Consider the following 11889-nt stretch of genomic DNA (forward strand, 5'->3'; position numbering starts at 1 on the left):
GTGCTGCCGCTCCAGCCGCTTCAAGTTAAGGAGGAAATCTGCTTTGTCGCAGCGTCGCCAGAACAACGAGTCACCCACTGTAAGTGAATCTATTTCGGTCAACCTAATACTACCAACTAGTCCCTGCAAAAAAGAGAATAATCTGGATATCTTTGCTTTTGACTTTCTTGATGTGCTTGTTAATGGTCCTGTATTATTGATTTTGTGCCTTTTCCTTTTCTTGCTTACATTTTGACATGGTTTAGTTATGCTCATTTCAGTGTATGTCTCTATCTAATGCAAACTCAGCTTCACTTATAATAAAAAAATTAAAGACTCGACTCCGGAAAGAATTTTATCTTTAGATGAGATTCTTGGCCGATGATGTTGATTTACTGTTTGTATCCAAAAGGGAGCCCCTAGTCTTGAGTATTAATAACTTTATGTTGTTAAATTAGTTAGTTTCTTGACATGGGCCAGGATAAATCTATGCATTTTAAGGTTCCCCATTCCTATCCTTTAAGTTAATTATTTGAATTTGGAGGGGGGATTTTTTAACCAGCTTTTGTGAATGTGCTTTCTTGCCAGTGTTAAATGATCATAATAGGGACTACAATTATCATGTTGATGCACATATACTAGTGTCCTAAACATATAATAATACTAGAGGATTAAATTCCCGGGCCTGAGTGCTCGAGTGTCACACAAAAACAAGCACTTTATTGGTTAGCCATGTCATTTGAAAGAAATGCTAGAATGCTTCGATTTGCATTGAGATCATCAAGGACCATCCTTTAGATCAACAAATCTATGCGAGTGTTTGATCACAAGGACCATGTTCTATAAAAAGGCAATCCCCATATGAACATGCATAACAAACAGCTTAACAAAAATATGACAGGGACAATTGGCATTGGCATTCTAAATTATGTATTTGGGTTTCCTAGAGTTATTGACCTAGAGTAAGAGAAGTAACACAAATTGCTTTTCTCAGCTCAAGTGCCAGGATCCTTGGATTTAAGGCATCTAGTCGCTTCCCCCATCAATGCCTAACAAAAGAAAAGTACCTAATATCACATGTGAAGACAAACCAACAAAGAGTTTACAATAGGCTAAATTTGTGCTATATCTGTATTTCTACGTGTTGTAGGTTGACAAGAAAACTTATAAGTAACAATATCTGTATCATCTTGATTATTGGTATTATTACTATTATTATAATTATCATCTTGTTGTTTCCTTTCAGACGAGTTCGGCAGCAGGTGAAAATGATGATTTGATTGATTTGGACCCGTTTGAGTCTGAAAGTTTTCAAAATGAGGAATCTAAAACAAAATGAAGGAAATGGTCAAACGTTTGGACTTTTTTTGAAATGGTTCCTAAGTCTGAGAATAATGATGGCAAGCCACCTACCAAGTGCAAGATGTGTGGAGTTACTTACATGGCTGCGAGTAAATATGGAACCGGAAATATGAAGCGTCACATTGACACATGCCCTAGGAGAAGTTCACGAGATGTCGGTCAGATGATGTTATCACAAAATAGTGGATCTATTTTGGTAAGCACTCCTAAATTTGAAACTAAACAATATAGAGAACTTTTGATAGTTGCTATTGTGAAGCATGAACTGCCTTTTCGGTTTGTTGAGATCTTTGTTACAATATTTGCGTCCGGATGTACCAATTATTTCTAGGAATACTGCCAAGGCTGATTTGGTTAAGATATATAACCGAGAAAAAAAAAGGATTAAATGCATGTTAAATGATTCTCCTGGTAGAATTAGTCTAACATCTGACTTGTGGACTTCTATATGTGCATTACAACACATTTTTTGGATAAGAACTGGGTTTTGCAGAAAAGGGTTTTAAACTTTTCTTTTATGCCACCACTACATAATGACATATTTTTGTCTGAAAAAATTTATAATTTGCTATGTGAGCGGAGAATTCAACACAAGATTTTTGTGTTGACTTTAGACAATGCTTCTTTTAATGATGTTTTAGTGGAGTTGTTAAGAACTCAATTGAACATTAAGAAAGCTCTTCTTTGTGATGGTGAGTTCTTTCATCTTCGTTGTTGTGCTCATATTCTGAATTTGGTAGTACAAGATGGGTTAAAAGAGATTGATTCTACTATCCAAAAAGTTCATGAAAGTATCAAGTATGTCAAAGGGTCACAAACAAGGAAAGTAAAATTTTTAGATTCTACAAATCAAATGTCTTTGGATAGCAAGAAAGGGTTGAGACAGGATGTTCCCACTAGATGGAATTCTACTTTTCTTATGCTTGAGAGTGCTTTGTTCTATCGTCGTGCCTTTAGTCATTTGGAGTTGACTGATTCTAATTTTAAGCATTGTCCATCAACATTTGATTGGGAAAAAATAAAGAAGATTAGCATTTTATTGGGAGTTTTTTATGAAGCTACTTGTGATTTTTCTGGAACCAAATACCCTACAACCAATCTATACTTTCCATCAGTGTTTTTGATTTATTTTACATTAAAGTGGCACTCTGAGGGTGAAGATGACTACATGAAGACCATGTTTTGTAAAATCCTGGCTAAGTTTGAGAAATATTAGTCTAAGTTCAAAGTATTGTTGGCTATAGCAGTTATTTTGGATCCTCGATACATGCTTCATTTTGTTGATTTTTCTTATACCAAACTTTATGGAGATTGTTCCATTGAGTATATGAATGTTCGGAGCAAAATGACATCCCTTTATATGGAATATAGTTCTTCTAGTGCTCCCCACATGTTCTACCAAGACTTCTGATAGCACTTTCAGTAGAGCGGAAAGTCAATCTTCGATTAATAAACAAGTATTTCAGGTAATATCAAATTATATTTTTTGTTTAATGATTTATATTATATTGTTGTTTTATATCACATATTGGCTTGAAATGTTTTTATATTTTTTTGTGTACAGGAATTTGATTCATTTAGACATGATGACCTTACTGCCCATATGCAAAAAAGTCAATTGGATCTTTACTTGGATGAAACTAGGGCAGATAGAAATGCAAAGATTGACATTCTTTCCTTTTGGAAAGGAAATGAATTTCGTTATCCTGATCTTACTTGTATGGCTCGTGATATTTTGAGTGTTCCAGTTTCTACAATTGCATCTGAATCTACTTTTAGTGTTGGTGGGCATATAATTGATCAGTTTAGGAGTGCACTAAAAGCAGATATTGTTGAAGCATTAGTCTGCACTAGAGATTGGCTATATGGCGAGGAGCAAGGTAATATTACTTTTACCTTATTGAATAAATAATTGTAATTTTTCAATACAATAATATTATTTGATATAAAACTTTACTGATATCTTTTTTTTAATACAAACACAAGAAGTTAAATTGGACGAATTAACCGAAGATGTAATGGAGTTGGAGAAAAACAAGGGCAAGGAGGACGCTCCACCTCATTCTTGAAGCTTTAAATTTGTTTAGATCTGTGTTTTACATCAACATTTGGGATTGTAATATTAATATATTTTTTGTGTGTTTCGCTTAGTATTTTGGGATGTAATATTAATATATTATTGCAATGTGTGTGGATCATATGTGTTTGGATTGTAATTTTAGACTTGTAGTTAATTTTTAATCTTCTAATTTTTATAAATAATATTTATATTTATATATTTATATAATATTTCAATCAAGTCAAACGGGTCATGTCATGTCGGGTCGTGTTTGTTCAACTGATTAATGTAAACGGGGTTGAAATGGATCGGGTCGTGTCGTGTCAATTTATTTTTTATTGCTTAACGGGTCATAACGGGTCATGTCGTGTCAACTCGTTATCTTACCGTGTTGTGTTCGTGTTGAGAATTTTGACACGAAATCCTTAACGGGTTGTATTTGTGTTGACCGATTAAGTGTAATGTATATACCTTGACACGACACAAACACGACCCGTTAACACGATTTGACACCCCTAGTGGCCCAGCACCAGTGAGCACCAGGAATCCAGACAGGAAGAAGGAAATGATAACGAACAAGAAGAAAGAAGAAACATGTAGAATGAGCTACGCAGCCTCAATGGGAAATATGAAGAGATGATGAGGAGGGTGGGTAACTCGTCATCAATAGATCAGTTGCTTGTCAGCATGGGCTTACCATACACTGCGAAGGTGATGGTGGTCCCACTACCAACCAAGTTTCAAGTTCACCCCATTGAAGTATATGACGAGACTCAAGACCCGGTGGAGCATTTTGAAACTTGCAATGCCCACATGACCTTACATGGGTTTCCCAAGGAAGTGGCTTGCAGGGCCTTCCCATTAACTTTAATGGGACCGGCGAGGACGTGATTTTGCTCCTTAACACTGAGCTCCATAGAAAGCTTTGACGAGTTGGCCCACTTGTTCCATACCCACTTCATGGCCAATAGAAGAAGGAGGTGCCCTGTAGCATTCCTCCTCACCATCAGGCAACGGGAAGATAAGAGTCTAAAAGCCTACCTAGCCCAATTCAATAAAGAATGAATGACAGTGGAGGACTAGGATGAGAAGATTACCTTGGTGACTTACTCAAAAATGAGTAGCACTAATGCTATCCCAAGTGCAAGAGGATGTCGTGTAATAATTAGGAATAAATTCCTAGATCGTCTCCTCAGGGAAAGTTGCTTAAAATTAAACTCGTTAAAAAAATTGTGAAAAGCTTCACAAAGAGAAAATAAAATGATGGTATGTGCAATGGATGGAAAAGGGTACTAGTCATGGACTAGATTCATGTTTTTAGATTTTGTTTGTTGGATTGAAATGTAAAGGACTAATAAATTAAACTCAGAAATTAATAAAACTAAATTAAGAATTAAACTAAATTAGAAAGTAATTGACAAAACATGAACTGAAAATTGAAAATGCCCAAAATCAAGATTCTAGAATTCATCTTTGTAATTAAATCACAAATTCTCAAAATAACACATAACAATTGTAATCAATATTAAATGAAAACTTAAGGAAGTGAGAAAAATAAATAACACGAAATAAGTAAACAGAAAATAAATTAACCAAACTTCTAAGTAAAAAAATATCTCAAAAGTATTCTATAAACTTTAAACTAAAGTTAAATAAAAATAGAGAACGAAAAGTCTAAACGAAAACTTCCTTTCACTATTCAATTGAAATTCAAAACAAAAAGGAAACAACTTCTCACGTATCACTCTTGAAAATTAATCTCTAAACCTTTAATAATAACTCTAGAACAATTTCTCTACTCCTCACGTATGATGTTCAGAAAAATCAAAAACAAAAACAAAAGCTTAAAACCAAACCTTTCTTGCAATAAATTAAGGTAACACAATTAATGAGAACTTCTAAAACAATTCTTTTTGTTTCATGAAACAAACTAGCAATTTGATTAAAACTTCTAAAACAATTTCTTTTTGTTGCATGAAACAAAATAGTAATGAAACAAACTAGCACACTTAATATTAAGGTATTACTCTTAATGAAATAAAATTCTAGAACAAATCTTAATACACTTAATAAAAATGCTAAAACAACAAAGCTTTGAAGCTAAAAGGAAAAACTAAATTGCCGAAAACAAAAAGGAGCTAATTCTTTCAAGTACATAATAAAGAAATAACAAAGAAGCAAGTTGTAGTTGTCTTTGCCTAAGTTTGAGTTGTCTTGTAAGCTTTGGATTGCACCCTTTTATAGCCGAACATCTTGGCTACACATTCATACTTCATTTGCATTCACACTTAATTGCATTCACACCTCAATTGCATTCACACCTCAATTGGTTTCACACTTCATTCTTGCATTCACACTTAATTTCGGCTATTGCATTCCTCTTTATTTCGGCCTAACTTGTTGCATTCACACTCAATTGGTTTCACAATTTAGCCGCCTCTTGTATTTCTCCTCTCTCATTTTATTCAATTGGTTTCTTAATTCAAACCAAACAACCAAGTCCCACACGGTTTCTTCATGCCTAACTTGTTGAAAATTCATACCAGCCGAATTCTGTTAATTCCAGCTAATCACCTCCCACCGATTTAGACTTCTCTCAATTAATTCTGGAAATTCTCCACAATCATGCACCGGCTTTGCTTTCTTTCCTTTTCACAATTCCTTTTTCAGTTCCAGCACATCATGCACTTTAATTTCAGCACATGTTTCTCTATATTTTCTTCTCATTGCCGTATACATTGACCAAGCTTGCATGTGTCTCTCTATCTTCCTTCATTTCGGTGGACAGCAGCAGCCTTTGATTGCACCAACTTCTTCCTTCATTTCGGTGGACAGCAGCAGCCTTTCATGACTTCATTTCATCACATGTTCCTCACCTTAATTTAGCTTTATTTGGTTGGACGTGGCCATCCTTTCAAAATCCATGCATACTCCCGCATCATAACATCTTCTCACACTCTTGATACAAGGATGTTTGGGTGGTAGATAGGGGCTGCTTCCAAAGAGAGAATTTGTTCTATATTTTCACAACCAATTATGAGTAACTTTTGGAGTTGAACCAAACTACTTGCTATGGGCTCTGAAGATACATGCTTTAAACTCCTACATGCAAATAATATGCGATATTAATTTGATGCTTTTAATCAATTAAAATCACAACTTTGATTTATCCTTATTAACCATTTTTCTATTTAAAACCAATAATAATGTCATGATGAATTTAAAATACATTGGTTTTAAATAGCTAAAATGTGCAATATTTTAGCTCAATCACTTGGCAGCACTCCTGGGAGGAGTATGGCCCCAGTCCAAGTTCATGGCAGAACTAGCAAAACGACTCTCCAAGAATTTATGGACCAAGCCAACAACTTTACCAGGAACCAAGGAGAAAGGAACTAGAGTGAAAGGGGAAAGCACCAACTAAAGGGCATGTTTGCAAAAAAGCAGAACAAAAGTTGCGAGAAGTGAGGAAGGAGGAGCCTACCTCAAGGAATATGTTATAACGACACGGTCGGTCGACGTTCACCATCTAGAGGGAGCAGAGACGACCGACCCAGGAGGAATGTTGCTATTGCACCTACCACCACCAATCGACCACCCACAACACCGGTGATTGCCATTCGCACTGGGTGTATGCACAACACTGAGACACCCCCATTCCAATAGAAAGAACGGTCTTGGAGGGGGCATTCCCTGGAGAGGAGCCCAGAAAGAGGACATTGATAGAGGAAAGCAGAAATCACGAGGAGAAGGGAGATCAAGCGAGAACCTCTATGCACCCTTTCACAATAGCCACTTCGAGAGGTGCCCCCCATGGCAGAAATCTGAACTATAGCAAGTGGCTTTGCTAGTGGAGGGGCAACTTCCTTCGAAAGGAAAGCATATGCTAGGGAGGCCCAATACTAGGAAGTCTACTTAGCCTTCTACTGCCCCACAAAGTACAGAAGGGGGGGAGCCTGCCCCCATGACCTCCATTAGATAAGCCAATGAGGAAGGAGTCCTCTATCCACACGATGATGCATTGGTGGTGACCATGTAGATCGCCAACTTCACCACAAGAAGGATTCTCATCGACAACGATAGTTTGGCAGACATTTTGTTCTGGGAAGCATTTACCCTTATGGGGATAGACGTAGCCTGGCTCCTACCGGCCTCTTTCTCCGAGGAAACAGTCCAACCAGCGAGAACGATCACCTTGTCTGTCTTAGTAAGCAGCACTACTTACACTGCCCCTATTATGGTCGAATTCTTGGTGATAAGGACCCCTTCCTTGTACAACGCCATCATTGGCCGGCCGACACTCAACAAGTTGAAGGCGATCACCTCTACCTACCATTTGAAAGTAAAGGTTCTGATGGCCCAAGGGATAGGGGAAATCCAAGGGGAGCAAACCTCGGCATGTGAGTGTTACGTGCAGAGTTGAAGCCAAAGATCGAGGGGATGACTCACAGCGTGAATATGTGCCTCTCATAAAGTCATGAAAAGCTCTTGTAAAAAGTGTGAACTATCCAACTAAAGGGGGAGACGGGCGCATATAAGGAAAACAAAAGCAACCCAAAGCCTCCTATAATTTTGTGAATTTGATTCCCTACTGTATAAACTCTATTTTAATGAAAGACGCTAGTCTTTTCAGGAATTCAGTGAACAAATCTCCAGCGACAAATACCTCCTTCAAATGTCAAATCTTCACTGACCAATCACTTCCCCACAGGGTAATAAAAGGATGGGTATAATGTCAAAGACTACTTTATCCCTCTCATGGTAGTGTGCGGCCTGTCCTTAACAGCTCGACACACCTTACCTTCCTTGTGGGAGGCGACCTTGTGGACAATTACTGAGACTTTCCTTGTGGATACAACTCATGGTGTTGAGTAGTCACGAATCAATTATTTTGTGAGAATTCAGAATTATGTTTGATTGTTTTTTGTTTGAATTTCGAGCTTTATGCAATATTCATCTCAATTAATTTCACTATTTTGCTCAAGGATTAGCAAAATGCTAGTTGGGGGGTGTGATTGAGCTGAAATATTGCACATTTTTACTATTTAAAACCAATGTATTTTAAATTCATCATGACATTATTATTGGTTTTAAATGAAAAAATGGTTAAAATGAATAAATCAAAGTTATGATTTTAATTGATTAAAAGCATGAATTTATGCTTGAATTCTACCAACTATTGATTACTATACATTCTAGTCCATAATTTTTCTTGCTTTCCATTATCATTTGCATTTGTACCATTGTTTTTCTTGTTCTTCATGTTCATAAAGTTTCTTGAGCTATCTTTCCATCTTTTGGGTTCAATTCATGAACCTCAAAAGATAGAAGCACTTCTTGCCATCTTTGAATGGAAGTTGCTCAAAGCTAATCTTTCATTTATGTTATTTTGTTGTTGAGTGTTTTCTTTTTCTCCATCTCCATTTTTCATGCATACCATGGTTAATTATGTTCATGCCTTGTTCATACTTTGTCTTGAGCTTTCCAACCATTCTTTCAAGTACATAGCAGAAAATTGTGTGTGTTGAGTTGTGTTTTTCTAAGATTGAGTTGTCCTCAATTGTTCTCTTTTTAAGCTTCGGAGTGCACCCATTTTATAGCCGAACATCTTGGCTACTTCATCTCTCATTCAATTGGTTTTACACTTCAATCTTGCATTCACACCTCAATTTCGGCCACTTGCATTCCTACATTCATTGCCGTGTCTTGCATTGCATTCCTCCTTTCTTATTTTATTCAATTGGTTTATTAATTCAAACCAAACAACCAAGTCTTCATGCCTAACTTCTTGCCTAACTAAGTTCTTGCCTAACTTGTTGACTAACTTCTTACCTAACTTATACAAATTCATACACGGTTTCTTCATTGCCTCTCCAGCCGACTTCTTCAATTTGTTTTCTTCAATTACAACACTCACCGGTCCAAACTCTCTCACAATTCATTCCAGCATGTCTCCATTGATTTACACGGCTCCTTCCTTTTCTTTTCTTTTTCTTTTTTTTTTCTGCATGTCTCCCTCTCTACAAGTCAAGCACAAAACTCCAGCACAATTCATTCCAGCCGACTTCTCTTCAAGAGTCAAGCATGGTATCTCTCCTTTCTTTTCTTCATCCAGCAATATATATATATATATATATATAAATAGCTGCCCCAAGTTGCAAACTCATTCCTCCAATCAATTTCATTTTAGCCGAAATCCATCTTCAGTTCATCACATGTTCTTCACACTTCAACAAAGCCGGCTTCTCTTCAATTTGTCACATGTTTTCTTTCTTTTTTTCTTCATTTCGGTTCTTGTCCAATTCAATGGAAAGGAAGCAGCCTTTTATGACTTTTTCAATGTTAAATTTGGTGGAGAGCAGCAGCTTTCTTCTTCATATAGTTTCGGTGGACAGCAGCAGCCCTTTGATTTCACCAACTTCTTCCTTCATTTTGGTGGAGATAGCAGCAGCCTTTTTCTTCCAATCCATCACATGTTCCTCACCTTAATTTAGCTGCAACAACCGATGTAAGTTAAGCCAAACTAGCAGCCTTCCAATTAATGTATAATTTAGGTGGGTTGAAAATGAGTTGGTGGGTTTATTTGAGTGTGAAAAGGGATCCATTGGTGAGATGGTAGCTAGCCGAAATGATTAAGGGCAAATTAGCTAATGAAAAGCAAATGACCACTTTTTAGGTGGTGGCTAGGTTTGAGGGAAATGGGGGATGGGTTGGACGGCAAGTTTGGTGGCTTGTTGGAGGGCTATGGTGGGTCATGGTTTAAGTGAGCATGATGTGGGGTGATTGGTGTAGCCGTGTATGAGGTTAGATGGAGTTGGGATTGTTTGAATGGTGGGAAAGCTCAAGACAAAGTATGAACAAGGCATGAACATAATTAACCATGGTATGCATGAAAAATGGAGATGGAGAAAAAGAAAACACTCAACAACAAAATAACATAAATGAAAGATTAGCTTTGAGCAACTTCCATTCAAAGATGGCAAGAAGTGCTTCTATCTTTTGAGGTTCATGAATTGAACCCAAAAGATGGAAAGATAGCTCAAGAAACTTTATGAACATGAAGAACAAGAAAAACAATGGTACAAATGCAAATGATAATGGAAAGCAAGAAACATTATGGACTAGAATGTATAGTAATCAATAGTTGGTAGAATTCAAGCATAAATTCATGCTTTTAATCAATTAAAATCACAACTTTGATTTATTCATTTTAACCATTTTTTCATTTAAAACCAATAATAATGTCATGATGAATTTAAAATACATTGGTTTTAAATAGTAAAAATGTGCAATATTTCAGCTCAATCACAGGTTCAGTCAGACATACTGCCCGAACAGCTTTACCTCCCCTCCGAGTACCATAGGGTGAGATGAGCCAAAGGCCATCCCAACCCTCTCACCGGGGAGAGTGGGTCCAGCCCAGAGGTTGCCAAAAAATTACGCCGTTCTGCCACCACTAAGAGTGGGCATGGTGCTAGCCCACCCCTCACCTATCTTTCTTGCGGTATCAAAGGATGGGAGCAGGTCCAATTAGACATATTGCTCGAACATACTTCCTCCACTTGAGAGTCAACAAGTAGGACTAACCCCAGGTTAGCTCGACCTCCCCCGCGGAGGAGAGCGGGACTAGCTCTGAGGATGCCTGAACAGATTACACCATCCCACCATGGCGAAGATTAATCTAGCTCCAAGGTTGTCGACTAATTACCTCCCCAAGAGGGATGATAAGGAAGAGAGTGGTTTGAGGCACCTCTACCCCTCCCTCGGCAGAGTTGGGCCTATCCTCAATAGCCCAACACACCTTACCTTCCTCATTTGCATCGACCAATGAGAGCAGGTTTAGTTAGACATACTGCCAAAATAGCTTTACCTCCCCTCGGGGTACCAAAGAGCAAGATGAGCCAAACATCATCATGACCCTCCCACGGGGGAGAACGGGTCCAACTCTAAGGTTGCCCAAACATTGCACCATTCCGCCAAGATGAAGAGTGGGGATGGCACTAGCCTGGCCCTCACTTACCTTTCCAGCAGTATCAATGGATAGAAACGGGTCCAATTAGGAATACTGTCTGAATAAACTACCTTCACATAAGGGTCAACAGGAAGGACTAGCCTCGGGCTAGCCCAACCTCCCCTATGGAGGAGAGCAAGACCAGCCCTGAGGCTGAATGAACAGATTACACCATCCCACCACTGCGAAGAGTAATTCGGCTCTAAGACCATCAACTAATTATCTCCCCTTGGGGGATGAATGGGGAGAGAATGGTTTGAGGAAACCTCTACCCCTCCCCCAATGAAGTGCGGGATAATCCCAAGACTACTTGACACAACCTCAGAAGAGACCTCCTTCTCCGAATGAACAATGGCTCGGAGCTTCACCAGATTAGCCCGACAAGATAGGTTAGTAAATGTCAAATAACAATATATATCATGGTTTGACCTTTGCAGGGGAGTCCTGAGCGAGCTTGGCATTACATGCCACTCAGCCC

This window comes from Carya illinoinensis, chromosome 15, assembly GCF_018687715.1.
Source record: "Carya illinoinensis cultivar Pawnee chromosome 15, C.illinoinensisPawnee_v1, whole genome shotgun sequence".
NCBI lineage: Eukaryota > Viridiplantae > Streptophyta > Magnoliopsida > Fagales > Juglandaceae > Carya > Carya illinoinensis.